General features: G+C 42.9%; 1 protein-coding gene across 3 annotated transcripts in view; it reads left to right on the top strand.

Annotated features, from left to right (window-relative positions):
• The first annotated feature begins 3455 nt into the window (after nt 1-3455).
• The window catches only part of PHF21A (PHD finger protein 21A), a 364795-nt gene continuing 353152 nt past the window's right edge, over nt 3456-15098 (top strand). For all 3 annotated transcript variants that reach the window (XM_030200848.1, XM_030200845.1, XM_030200847.1), the window contains exon 1: nt 3456-3801. The gene's annotated coding sequence lies outside the window, so the exon portion shown is untranslated. The remainder of the gene's footprint in view (nt 3802-15098) is intronic.

The following is a 15098-nucleotide window of genomic DNA, read 5'->3' as shown; positions in this document are numbered from 1 at the left end:
ACAAATCTCTCTGACTATTAAATGGATGCTCCTGCCGCATGTAGCCAGTACATGAATGTCCATCTCCCCTTGTATTTTAGAACAGGCTTGATGTCAGCAGATCCTATTCTAAAATACCAGCATAACTTGAGACTTCCCGATGCAGAGGTCTCAGTTCCGGATTTGTACATCCTTCCTATGATTCGCCTCCACAGGTTTTCTTCCCTTTTGTATATATGGGCTTAGTAACTAGGACTCTTAAGCGGGCAACGAGATCTCCGCCATAGTCCTGAAGATAATCAGCACCAGTACTATGGTGGAAGATCACGTTGGGTCCTAATTGTACGTTGAAAACTAAAAAGCAAGAAACTTTCCAAAGAAGGACCTTGATACTAGAGATTGAGAATCACAATGTACCATCTCATTTGAGTTTAGCTTGTACAACCACTGTGAACTGAAATGAACGTTTCGAAGTTGGCTCACAAGATCTATTGAGTCATACTCAAATGGATGTATATAAAGTATGGCGATACAAATGACAATATATCCAGGAGGATTGTAATATTCCTGTATCAAGTGATCAATTTTGGAATTTAGGGTAGAAGGAATGTATGTGGTGTGAGACTGAGAGAATGCAGAATTTTGTGAAATGAAACACATTATATGATAACATTGATAAAGTGAAATAAATGTGTTAAAGTGTATCGCAGTTGCATTAATAATTGGTTACTATACAGTGACTGGACTGAAATTAAGGGTACTCGTAGGAGTTAGTTAATCACTATACATTTACAGGGATAAGCTAGGAAGAAAGTAGCCTCCAGGACCTTTATTTCTTCTCTCATGTCCAGAAAGCTTTTCTGTTTTTCTTGAGTAGATGTAGTAACGTCTGTAACTATCCATAATTTTTGGATTGGGGCCCTTTTACAAAGGCACACAGGCACCTATGCGTGTCCAACACGCGTCAAATTGGCACTACCGACCGGCTACTACATGCCCCGGGCGGTAATTCCATTTTTAACGTGCGCCCAAAATACGCGGTAGAAAATATGTTCTATTTTCTGCCATGTGGCGCTTACCTGGCGGTAATCGACAGTTTACACGTGCTGGCCACTTACCACCCGGTTAGCACGTGAGACCTTACCGCTAAGTCAATGGGTGGTGGTAAGGTCTCAGCCCAAAAATGGATGCGCGTTGGTTTTAATTTTGCCGAACGTCTATTTTCCGGCACAAAAGAAAAATGGCTTTTTTCCCAGGTGCGCTGAGCAAATGGATCTGCGCGCATCCAATACACGTGCCTAAACTGGCGCAGGCCACTTTTAGGCACGCCTTTGTAAAAGGGCCCCTTACATATATAATCAATTTTAAATCCAACAAAATAAAACACTAACAATTGGCCAGACTGCCTAGCAATAAAAAAAGAAAAATAATGATGCATGCCTATAACAAACTGAGCCCTAAAAACAAATTGTCTTCATATTGGGTTTAAATCCATAAACCATAGTAAACAAATGATTGTTATGTCCCCCTTGCATACAAATCGAACTATTCCTTAGTTTTATTCTTTTGTGAACTGCTCAGCCAATGTCAATTTGACTGAACTTGGATTTTTCAAGTTGTATCAGCTGGTATATATTTATTAGAATTTATTTATACTGGTAACCGTATTCTGGTCATATACTTGCATGTTGGCACCTTTTTAAAGTATTACCCTCTGTCTGTGCATGGGCAACGAGGGTAGAGGTCAAAGAACAAGGAGTGCCATAAGTGGATGTGAATCTGGGTTTCCCTTGCTTTCAGCCTGCTACTGTAACCACTAAGCTTTCCCTCCATTGTTATTTCATTTCTATTGGCTCATTTTAAAATCTCTTCTATAGCTGGTCTCTTTGCCTTTACAGTTCAGTTTTATTATCGTTTCCTAATTTCATCTTTTTGTATTATGCGTGGATCTGCGTTCTGCTGGGGTCTCTGCTTGGCCTTTCTTTTTGCTGGGCCCTCCTGCTTCTGCGGGGACAAGAAGGGGGGGGGGGGGGGTCTCTTCCCTCCCTTTCACCATATTTCTAGAATATAGATTACTTTTTAGAAGTTAAACCATGCATTTTTAAATTTTGCATGTTTTGGCACAAGAAATCATGTTAACAGAAAATGTATAAAGTCCAAATCAATGTTTACTGAAGCTCTTACTATCCACTGGGGAAAAACAAACCCTATCGGGACCTACTGATACTTCTATTCATTGAAGTAGAATCTGCTACGGCAGGATTTATTTTGTATTATTATTATTTCCACTGGGACAGCAAGAACTGCATTGTTTCAGACTCCCCGTCATTCCTTCTCAGGCTGCAGGAAGCGTACGTGTGAGTTCTTTTCGATGTTCTCTTTACTCCCTGTTAGATTACAAGAATAGCTCTATTTCCCAATTTGTCCAAAGTACAGAAAAGCGTATTTTGTCCAGGTTCCCCTTTTTTTCCCGATTGGCACAATTATGCGCTTCGCATGCTTTTATTTCTACCCCGTGTCTCAAACTGCAAGCCTTGAGTATGTTGCCTCTTTTTTTTTTTTTTTTAATTTCTGGGCCTGCAGGTTTCTGTCCGTTGCAGGATTTGCACGTCCTGCTCACGGCTTGCTTTCTCCTCCCCTTCCTCCCCATCACTGCATGCTTTGCAAGCCTCTTTGCTGCCGCTGCTCCACTAGAGTTTGCTGCCCTACTTCACTCTACTTTAGTTTCACTCACTTTACATCCGGGTTTTTTTCCCTAGGCAATGGGAGCCGCAGCGCACCCCGTTCCTTAGGCAAAGTGAAATAAATTCGCCGCACTGACACGTCAAGTAGTTCGGTCTTGAGGACCGTCGTTTTCTTCCCCTCCGGGCCCCTCGGCTCCCCTCTTCCTCACACTACAGGAGGGATTCTGGTGGGTGGGTGTTAAATTGAAGGAGCATCTTTTGCGATCCGTTAATATCTCCCTCCTCCTCAACTTTCCCCTCCACTCCCCCTCCCCCGCTTGAAAGCCAAAGTGCCTCTTGGCTTTACTCTGTCAGTGTCTCTCCCGGGCTCGTACCCTGTTCTATGCGTGCGCGCCCCCTCATCTCCCTCCTATATATGTATACATATTTTTTTATGTATTATATATAGATATATATACATATACAGATATATGTATATACATATACCCATATAATATACGGTTCGGGTGGGATTGTGACGCACGCGCCGGCGCGTTCCCTCGCACCACCTCTCTCGCGCGCAGGAGCTCGCTCTCGCCGCACAGTTTGCTGGTAGGCTCGCACGCGCGCGCCCTGGCTCTCCTTGGTTTTCGGGTCGCGCGCCGACCCGTAACGCTCCGTTCTCTCCCTCCCTGCTACTCGCCCTGTCCTGTTCGTGTTCGCCGCGCGCGCGCGCGCGTCCGCCCGCCCGCCCCCCAGCCGGAGAGTGACTGTGCGCGGAGGGATTCCGCATAGAGTGCTGCGGCCCGGGGTGAATGAGATTGAAGAAGAGTTCTTGTTTTTGTATCACAGTTTCTCTCTTTCTGTTATTTTTTTTAAATTTGTTTTATCTTTATTATTATCAATTTTGTTATTCTTCTTTTTCCCTCCTCTGAAAGAGGATTCTTGGAAAAATAAGCTCACGAGACTTGGACAGACTGCAATAATAATAATAAAGAAGGGACAGAACAAGGGGAAAAAAGGAAACAACCTAGCAGTTTTTTTTTTCCTGTGAAAGAAATATTTTTAGAGAAAAGTAAGAGGGAGGCTCCAGAAGCCAAGGAAGGCTTTTTCCATGAAGACTTTTCCTTAGAGTTCTTGCCTGGGAATCCAGTTGAGGGTGGAGTATCCAGCTCTTTGGAATCTCTCTTTTTTTCTTTTCTTTTTTTTGTGTGCTGGATTATTTGTGTGTGTGAATGTATGTGTGGTGCGCTCTGTTTGGGAATAGACGTCTTTTTCTCCTGTATCCCTTATCCTCTATCTCGGGGGGGGGGGGGGGGGGGGGGGCAGCTGCTGCTGTTTCTGATTGCTGCCTGGGGTGGGGGAGGGATGCGGGGAGGTCCAGCAGCGCTTAACTTGTTCTGCAGAGGAGGAGAGAAGTTGCCTGAGAGGATGAAGAGGACAAGTAACTTGCTGGAGCTGAGACTGTTACAGGCAGGGGCAGCCCCAGCCCCAGCTCTTGTCACCAGGGAGCAGCAACAGCAGCAGCAGGCTTTCTTAGCCATGGAAAGAATAGTGTTTTCGTTTGGTTGGTTTTGTTTAAAATGATTCGTTCTTAGCGCGCTGTACAGAGGTGCTGTGATGGAGTTAGAATGGTTAGGAAGTCTTTAGTAACCTTGGCATGATGGATGCAACCTTTTCTTGCCTTTCTCCCCCCACCCCCCTCCCTTACTGGAGTAGTGGCAGCAACAGCATTTTTTTTTCTTGTTCTTCTCCAACTTGTTATTCTAACTCTGTCTCTGCCTCCTGTCTAGCTTATGCATGCCTCTCTGTATTAACATTTTTCTCCATATTTTCACAATTCAGTATTACTGCAGGGGGCTTTGCGATTGTTATTCTAGGGTGGGTTAGAAACCGTTTTCTGAATCTTTTCCTCTTTTAAATCAGTTATTCAAAATAATTTATGTAGAATACTTTCTTTTAATGTGAAAATGGGTTTGAAACCTGCACATTTAGATTTTCATTTACTTATGTTTTGGCATTTAAAAAAATAATTGTGCTTTGGGGCAGCTTTAAACTTTGCATTAATAAGGATGTCTTGTGAATTGTGATAATTATAGCTTAACATTATTCCTTTTCAGGTCATTGTTTAGGGTTAGGTTATCTGTGACATACATTATACATTTAAAAATTTTTTCAAGTAGATGTGCACAAGGAGTCTACAGTGAACTTAAGAAATATTCTCTTTTAAAATCATATTAAAAAGGAGAACAGTTGGCATCAAGGAAGACGTGGTATAGTGCTGTGGGGACAGCTTTCAGGTTTTCTAGAGTGGACTCTGCTTAGTTGCAAGGTGCTTTTATGGAGAGGATTAGCTTTAATAATTGTTAATTTATGTTTTTTGTTTCTGTGAGAATTGCTACAGGTATCAATAAAACAATTTTGTAATTCACTAGTGTGAGATTTTAGGTCTTGAATATTATAGGTAGTAGTACATTGTTTGAGGCAAAGCTTTTGTTTAATGAAGAACAAACAGGTATGCAATTTTCTAGTTCAGATGAGTTTTTTGTGTGTGTTGTATACAGGAGAACTTTGGCACTGATCAGAGCAAGATACTTGACAAAGTGCTGTGGCGCTGTGTTAAACTACACAGTACCTATTGCTCTGAGGCAGTTTATACATTGTAGATATCTATGTATCTGTCTATTAGGATTTATTTACCGCCTTTTTGAAGGAATTCACTCAAGGCAGTGTACAACAAGAATAAGTCAAACATAAGCAATAGACAATTACAGCAGTAAAAATATCAAAACTACAATACAAAAATATGGCATAGTATGCTACATTATAATTGAAAGCCCATATTAGTTTAATTGAACTTAGAGAGTTTGGGTAATAAGGTCCTTCAATTGTTCAAATATAACTTTAGACATAGTAAAATATATGGCTAATAAGGGAGGGAACATAGCAGTGGTAGGAAAATAGATACAGCATAGGCTGCAGCAGCATATTTTTTGGCTTTAGTATTTAATTGTGATTAGTGTAAAAGTTGCAGGGTCATGCAGATTATGAAAGAGGAGACATATTAGTGCTTCCCCTAACACAGCAGTATTAAGCATGAGTAGACATATTTACAGTAACTTGCATCATACATAGGAAGTAATTTTATTGTAAATAGTTAAAAACAGTATTTTTAACCAGTTATTTGTGAACAATTTTTATTTTATGGCAACTTTAAATTGTTTTTTTTATTTGAATAGGATATACAACAGTATATAGTTATTTGAACTAAAAGAAATGTAACTATTTGTCACAAATCATTTGCACAGGGCATAATATTAGAGATAAAAAAAACTGTGGGCTTCTTTTACAAAGCTGATTCCCACATGGCAAATGAAAAGAAGCCCATAGGAATTGAGTGGGCTTCCTCTCATTTGCCACGCCGGGACTCGCTAGCACGGTTTAGTAAAAGAGGCTCTGATACCTGGAGAATGCATTTAGCAGATCAGTTTAATATAACAGAAGTTATACTTGGGTTATTTATTATAGTACTTTGTATATGATAGACTTGTTAATATAAAGATATGTTTTATCGGTTTTATAACTCAATTAAAACATAGAACCCAGGAACCAAATCCAGTTGGTGCATTCGGAAGGCACTCTGGGGGACTTTATAAACTTTTCTTGCTAAAGTGTAGTCAGTGCTTGTTCTTGCGAGGAAGTGAGTACTACACAGGACTGTAAGGGGCCCTTTTACTAAAGAGTGCTAAGCCTTTAACGTGTGGTTAGTGTGTGCAAACAGGCTACCACAGAAATGCACTTTAAAGTGTTTTGCAGTAGTTTGCCTTTTGCACGCACTAACCCGTACATTACTGATTTAAAAAAAAAAATTGGCAAAGGGGTGTGTTAACCAGCTAGTGCATGATACTTAACTCATGCTAACTAGGTAAAGCAGGTTAATGCAGGAGTACGTGCTTCCGCATTAACTCTAGGCAGGTACCACATACTAATGATAATGTTATGCCTATGTTTACTAAGGTGCGCTACAGGCGTATTAGCATTTTTAACGCGCGTAAATGGTTTACATGCGTTAAATGCTAACGCGCCCATAGAGATGTATAGGCGCGTTAGCGTTTAATGCACCTGAACTTTGAAAGGCATGTTAGAAACACTAATGCACCTTAGTAAACATATCCCTTAATGCGCAAGGGGGCCCTTTTACATAGGGCTTGCCGTGCGCCACTTCGGAGCTATCGCAGGAGCATGCACCATTTCCAGCGCTACAGAAATATTTTGCATTTTTGTAGCACTGGGGCTTACCTGGTGGTAATCGGGCAGCGCCGCACGCTGCCCGGTTACCTCCAGGTTAGTGCAGGAGTCCTTACCGTCACCTAAATAGGTGGCAGTAAGGGCTGCCCTGGAAATGGCTGCACGCCAATCCCTGTGATTAGTGCAGGTTTATTTTTTTTTTTAAAAAACCCAAAACAACAACACTCTTTTACCCGCTGCGGTAAAAGGGGGACTTGGCGTGCCACAGAAACACGTGCTGACACTACCGCAGCCCTCTTTAACCGCATCTTGGTAAAAGTGCCCAAACTACAGTAAAATATATTTTAAAAAATCCCCCAAAACATAGCTCATGGTAAAATCCCACGTTACCACACATTAAACCTAGATTTTAGCACATTTTAGTAAAAGGGTCCATAAGTTTGTGGTACAACAACACATAACTGCTTAGAAGACTCAATGCTGCGTGGTAATTAGGGGGTCCTTTTATTAAGCTGTGGTAAAAATAGGCTTTTTTTCTATTTTTTTTTTTTTGCATTAATAGCCATGCGCTAATGTTGCCTTTAATGTGTGTAACAAAGAGAGGGAACGAAGCACAAACAAAGTCCAAGCAAAAAAAAAAAACAGCACAAAGGGCCTTTAAAAACACGAGGGACACAGTGCTTATGTTAAAACCTTTAATAATCCAAATTTGATTGAAGGAAGACCCGACATGGGCCATGTTTCGTTGCCAGTGCACCTGCGTCAGGGGTCACACGAATGATAAGGAGGCTTATACAGACAAATTCAATGCATCTGTTGACTTGCAAAGTTGTCTCTAAATAAATTCCTCCTTATGTAGTACGATATTAAGCTCGCGCTCACTTCAAGAGTGAATTTCAAATTGTCAATTTGAAATTCACTCTTGAAGTGAGCGCGAGCTTAATATCGTACTACGTAAGGAGGAATTTATTTAGAGACAACTTTGCAAGTCAACAGATGCCTTTAATGTGTGGCCATTTTTTAAAAAATTACCGCTTGATATCTTTCTGATAACTAGTTCGCGTTAGCACAGGAATACCCTGCTAAAAATTTTTTTGAAAAATTATTTAGCACATGCAGATTTCCAAGGTACCGCAAGATGCCTGAGCATGTCCTGTGGTACTCTATTTTTTGCTGTACTAGGCATGCGTTAGTGTCTAACACAACTTAGTAAAAGGACTCTTAGAAGTTTTATCATTGTTCTTTTTTGTCTATTCACTCCGGGCATCTTTTACGAAGCTGCGCTAGCGATTCCCACGTGGCAAATGAGAGGAAGCCCTTGGGAATTGAATGGGCTTCCTTTTATTTCCCGCAGAGGAATTGCTAGTGCAGCTTTGTAGAAGAAGCCCTCTATTAGATTAGATAAATCTGGTGCTTTTTTTTTTTTTGTTACTTTATATGGGCTTGATTTATCCACATTTGTGACTTAGAAAACTTTTCAGCAGAATAATGTTCACAGAGATTGGCAAATAAAAATAATAGCATCCAGTGTTTAAAAAATACAGCTTGCCTTAGACAGAGGCCAGGTATGTCTTGGAAATGCTGAGTAAACTTAAGTGCTTTTTAAGGCTGCCTTTAGCATGGCTAGAAATTAGGTAGCACTTTCACCTTTATTAAATTATATATGAGCCTCTGTATCCCTTTTTGGATATGTAGATTTGCTCTTTGGCATCATCAGCATCCAGATTTGGACAGAGGAAATGTTTTAAGCATATTATGACAGTGATGTCTGCGTAAACTGTGAGCATGAAGCTAAAAACACTAGCCCATCACCTTGCCTCAGTTAAATATACTCAAAACTTTTCCGTTGGCTTAACATTGTAAGATTCCACAGAGAAACAAGGATAAGTATATGTAAAATAGAAATCTTTAATTTATTATGCAAAATAATATATTTATAAGGCAGTAACATTGTTAAACAAAAATTATGTAAGTTTTCACGTATATCAAAGAAGGGATGAAACAAAAAAGCATCTTGAGTTTACTCTAGATTTTGATAGGAAGGAGTCAGCTGCAGAATATTGTAAGACCCAGTTTTTAGATGGCCAGGCGTTATAGGTAATTGCTGTGGTGAATGTATGGGCATTCAGGGCTTTTCAGAGAATCACAAAGATCCAGGCAGGGATAATTAGGAAGTCTTAGATATTTTATTTATTTATTTATTAGGATTTATTTACCGTCTTTTTGAAGGAATTCACTCAAAGCGGTGTATATAGAAGCAGTTGAGGCAGATTTTTAGGCATAGAAGTGTGCAAAGTTGTTTATTATTAAAGAATAATCCAGTAACTGAATTAGGGCCCTGTTTACTAAGCTGCGTTATAGACATGTTAGCATTTTTAATGCACGTTAACCATGTATACGCGTTAACCATGTAAGCACCTATAGTATCCCTGTAGGCGCCTACACAGTGCACGCACTAATTGTCGGTGCGTTAAAAATGATAACACACCTTAGTAAACGGCCTTTAGTTTTGGGCTTTATAGTAGCATTCTTCTAATTCAGCAGATAGGGTGCAGGAACAGCATTAAAATCGAGGGGGAAAAGGCCTACTCATTCTCACGTACCAACACATTGAGGGGCATTTTTGAAAGAAACGTTCAAGTTCGAATTTGGATGTGTTTGTAAAACATCCAAATCTGGTGGGGGGGGGGGGGGGGCAGGGAAAACTGTATTTTCGAAAAAAGATGGACGTCCATCTTTCGTTTCGAAAATACTAAGGATGTCCTTGGATTTGGACGTCCTTAAAGATGGACGTCTTTGACTTTCGGCGATTTTAAAAACCAAAGACGCCCAGCATCTGTAGTTCACTGGAGCCAGCATCTGTAGTGCACTGGTCCCCCTGACATACTACTACTACTACTACTTATCATTTCTATAGCGCTACTAGACGTACGCAGCGCTGCCAGGACACCAACTGGGCACTCTAGGGGGCACTGCAGTGGACTTCAGAAATTGCTCCCAGGTACATAGCTCCCTTACCGTGTGTGCTGAGCCCCCCCCCCCCCCACAAACCCACTACCTCCAACTGTACACCATTACCATAGCCCTTATGGGTGAAGCAGGGTACGTAGATGTGGGTACAGTGGGTTTGTGATGGGTTTTGGAGGGCTCGCTGTTTCCTCCACAAACGTAACAGGTAGGGGGGGGGTTGAGCCTGGGTCCGCCTGTCTGAAGTGCACTGCACCCACTAAAACTGCTCCAGGGACCTGCATGTGCTGTCATGGACCTGAGTATGACATCTGAGGCTGGCATAGAGGCTGGCACAAAATATTTTAAAAATGTTTCTTGAGGGTGGGAGGGGGTTAGTGACCACTGGGGGAGTAACGAAAGGTCATCCCCGATTCCCTCCGGTGGTCATCTGGTCATTTCGGGCACCTTTTTGTGCCTTATTCGTAATAAAAAAACATGTCTCGGTGAAAACGTCCTAGTTTTACTTTAGGACGTCTCTGCTTTTTTCGATTATGGCTCAAAGACGTCCAAGTGTTAGGCATGCCCAAGTTCCACCTTCACCACGCCTCCGACACGTCCCCTTGAAATTTGGATGACCTTGTCACGGACTTCAGTTACAGTTTCGATTTGGACGTCTCTGAGAGATGGATGTTCATGTTCCGATTTATGTTGAAAGATGGATGTCCATCTCTTTTGAAAATGAGCCTGAATGTAAAGACATATTACTTACAATAATCATGCTTAACTATACATATTGTGTAACTCTCTTTTGTATTTTCTAATCTATCCAGCATTGTAGCCACACATACCTCTATAGGGGTTATCCCTTGATATATGAGCATCATGATAGGGCCAAAGACATTTGATCATTACAACCATCATGTGTAGCATGAGTTATACAGTATATGTGTATATTAGTTTATATGGCTGATATCCTTATAGACCTGGGAAGGGTGCGTCATGTTTCAGTAGCTAATAGGTACTAATAGGTAGCTAATAGAGAGTAGGATTGCGTGGCCAGTATTCTCAGTGGAGGAGGGTAGTTAGTGGGGTCCCGCAGGGGTCTGTGCTGGGTCCGTTGCTTTTTAATGTATTTATAAATGACCTAGAGATGGGAATAACTAGTGAGGTAATTAAATTCGCCGATGACACAAAATTATTCAGGGTCGTCAAGTCGCAGGAGGAATGTGAACGATTACAGGAGGACCTTGCGAGACTGGGAGAATGGGCGTGCAAGTGGCAGATGAAGTTCAATGTTGACAAGTGCAAAGTGATGCATGTGGGTAAGAGGAACCCGAATTATAGCTACGTCTTGCAAGGTTCCGCGTTAGGAGTTACGGATCAAGAAAGGGATCTGGGTGTCGTCGTCGATGATACGCTGAAACCTTCTGCTCAGTGTGCTGCTGCGGCTAGGAAAGCGAATAGAATGTTGGGTGTTATTAGGAAGGGTATGGAGTCCAGGTGTGCGGATGTTATAATGCCGTTGTATCGCTCCATGGTGCGACCGCACCTGGAGTATTGTGTTCAGTACTGGTCTCCGTATCTCAAAAAAGATATAGTAGAATTGGAAAAGGTACAGCGAAGGGCGACGAAAATGATAGTGGGGATGGGACGACTTTCCTATGAAGAGAGGCTGAGAAGGCTAGGGCTTTTCAGCTTGGAGAAGAGACGGCTGAGGGGAGATATGATAGAAGTGTATAAAATAATGAGTGGAATGGATCGGGTGGATGTGAAGCGACTGTTCACGCTATCCAAAAATACTAGGACTAGAGGGCATGAGTTGAAGCTACAGTGTGGTAAATTTAAAACGAATCGGAGAAAATTTTTCTTCACCCAACGTGTAATTAGACTCTGGAATTCATTGCCGGAGAACGTGGTACGGGCGGTTAGCTTGACGGAGTTTAAAAAGGGGTTAGATAGATTCCTAAAGGACAAGTCCATAGACCGCTATTAAATGGACTTGGAAAAATTCCGCATTTTTAGGTATAACTTGTCTGGAATGTTTTTACGTTTGGGGAGCGTGCCAGGTGCCCTTGACCTGGATTGGCCACTGTCGGTGACAGGATGCTGGGCTAGATGGACCTTTGGTCTTTCCCAGTATGGCACTACTTATGTACTTATGTACTTATGTACTTATATGTGAAAAGGTTTGTAGTATAGGAACTGCAAGGATATATAAAGTGTGGCTGAGTGCGGACAATCAAGTAGCAAAGTTGTAAATAGAAGCAAAATTTAGACTAAGCCTGAGATTATGCATGCTTTATGAGTTTAGGTAAGGTTTAAGGTAGGCCAAAGTGGGTTTTTAAAGAGAAAATAAAGTATTTAGGTGGGAATAGTGGCACCAACCGAATAAACTTAAAGGTCCTTTTACTAAGGTGCACCGAAAAGTGGCCTGCACTGGTGTAGATGCATGTATTGGAAACGTGCAGGTTCATTTTTCAGCACACCTGCAAAAAGCCTTTTTTTTTTTTTGCCTGAAAATGGACGTGTGGCAAAATCAAAACTGAGGCATGTCCATTTTGGGCCTGAGACTTTACCGCCACCCATTGACCTAGCGGTAAGGTCTTATGCATTAACCGGGAGGTAATGGTCTACGTGTGTACAATGCTAATTATTGCCTGGTTAGCGCTGTGCGCTGGAAAATAAAATATATTTTATGGCACAGTTAGAGGGGCATAATCGAACGCGAACACCCATCTCCATGGGCGTCTATCTCCAAGAACGGGTGCGTGAAGGGGCGGGACAAACCGTATTTTCGAAAAAAATGGTCGTCCATCTTTTTTCTGATAATACGGTTTGTGCCAGTCAAATGCATCGGATTTGTGCGGATTTGAGCTGGGCAGTATCGTTTTTCAGTGATAATAATGGAAACGAGGGGGCGCCCAGCTCAAAAACAAACAAATCCAAGGCATTGGGTCGTGGGAGGGGCCAGGATTCGTAGTCCACTGGCCCCCCTCACGTCAGGACACCAACCGGGCACCCTAGGGGGCACTTGTAACAATTAAAAAAAAGTTAACTACCTCTGAAGTCCATAGTTCCCTTCCCTTGGGTGCTGAGCCCCCCAAATCCCCCCCAAAACCCACTCCCCACAACTCTACACCATTACCATTGCCCTTATGGCTGAAGGGGGGCACCTGGATGTGGGTACAGTGGGTTTTGGGGACAGTTTGGAGGGCTCCCACTTACCACCACAAGTGTAACAGGTAGGGGGGGATGGGCCTCGGTCCACCTGGGTGAAGTCCACTGCACCCACTAACAACTGCTCCAGGGACCTGCATACTGCTGTGATGGAGCTGGGTATGACATTTGAGGCTAGCATACAGGCTGGGAAAAAAGTTTTTAAAGTTCTTTTATTTTGGGTAGGAGGGGGTTAGTGACCACAGGGGGAGTCAGGGGTGGTCATCCCCGATTCCCTCCGGTGGTAATCTGGTCATTTAGGGCACTTTTTTGGGATTTGTTCATGAAAAAAAAGGGCCCAAAAAAAGTGACCCAAATTCGCGCTAAAAACGCCTTTCTTTTTTTGATTATCGGCCGAGGACACCCATCTCTGCTCGGCCGATAAACATGCCCCAGTCCCGCCTTCACCACGCCTCCAACACGCCCCCGTCAACTTTGGCTGTTTCCGCGACAGACTGCAGTTGAAGACTCCCAAAATCGGCTTTCGATTATACCCATTTGGACGCCCACAGGAGAAAGATACCCATCTCCCGATTTGGGTCGAAATGTGGGCATCTTTCTCTTTTGAAAATAAGCTGGTTAGTGGATGCACGTAAAAAGTGAAATTACTGCCCGTGCCACACTGTAGCTGGGCGGTAGTTCAAAACTGACGCGTGTAGGATGCACGTAGGCGCCTCATCAGACTTATTTTCGAAAGAGAAGGACGCCCATCTTTTGACACAAATCAGAAGATGGGCATCCTTCTCCCAGGGTCGCCCAAATCGGCATAATCGAAAGCCGATTTTGGGCGTCCCCAACTGCTTTCCATCGCGGGGATGACCAAAGTTCCCGGGGGCGTGTCGGAAGCATAGTGAAGGCGGGACTGGGGTGTGCTTAACACATGGACTGGAATGGGCAGGAGAGACTGTAACCAAAAAAAAAAAGTTGCTTTAGGTGCTAACACGCAACTATTGTAGCATAAAAATGGCATAATATGGGATGCCCTTACGCCAAGCCCCCTCCCTGCCCGTCTTCAAGTCTTTGCTTAAAGCCCACCTCGTCAATGCTGCGTTCGGCACCTAACCCTTACCGTTCAGTGAATCCAGACTGCCCCTATCGGACCAACCGTTCACTTGTCTATTAGATTGTAAGCTCTTTGAGCAGGGACTGTCTCTCTTTGTTAAATTGTACAGCGCTGCGTAACCCTAGTAGCGCTCTAGAAATGTTAAGTAGTAGTAGTAGTAGTAGTAGTAGACTGGGCATTGCTCCTGCCTGATGACACTGGTGGACCCACAAAGACTCTTGGAGCAACCTGGATGACCACTGAAGACCCTTGGAGGACCTCCCTGGTCCACCCATGATGCTATGGTAGCTCTTTGATGGGGCAAGGCTGCTTTAATGTGGGGGTGGGGTGGGGTGGAGGGCAGGGTTTGTGTCAGGGGGGTGGAAGCCAGGGGGCTTGCTCTGGTGTCCCAGAGACATCGGGCTGCAGTTTCACGGGCCAATGCTCCCAAATGGTGAAAAGCCCAGCAAAAAGCCATTTTACCCCTGCGGGAAAAATGGCCTTAATGCATGGGAATGACCTACCTAAGAACGTGCTAAGGCCACTACCACTGTTTGGTAAAAGGGCCCCAAAAATAGGGTAATGAAATTACATCAAAAGAGTATTTAGGAAAAATAGGAGGGGTCTTCCCCTCTTTTACCAAGAAGATACAGTATGAAGTTTAGGGGTCCTTTTACTAAGGTGTGCTGAAAAATGGCCTGCGGTAGTGTAGACGTGTGTTTTGGGCGCACGCAGAATCATTTTTCAGTGCACCTGCAAAAAAAAATGCCTTTTTAAAATTTTTGCCAAAAATGGACGTGCGGTAAAATGAAAATTTCCGCGCATCCATTTTGGGTCTGAGACTTTACTGGAAGCCATTGACCTAGCGGTAAAGTCTCATTCAATAACCGGGCAGTAATGACCTACGCATGTCAAATGCCACTTGGCGTGCACCAAATACGCACGTCCGAAAATAAAAATTATTATTTTGGACGTGCGTATCATTCACGCACCAAAAATGA

The sequence above is a fragment of the Microcaecilia unicolor genome, chromosome 4, assembly GCF_901765095.1.
Source record: "Microcaecilia unicolor chromosome 4, aMicUni1.1, whole genome shotgun sequence".
In the NCBI taxonomy this organism is placed as follows: domain Eukaryota; kingdom Metazoa; phylum Chordata; class Amphibia; order Gymnophiona; family Siphonopidae; genus Microcaecilia; species Microcaecilia unicolor.
Note: the sequence above shows the minus strand (reverse complement) of the source record. Positions and strands in the feature narration are given on the sequence as shown.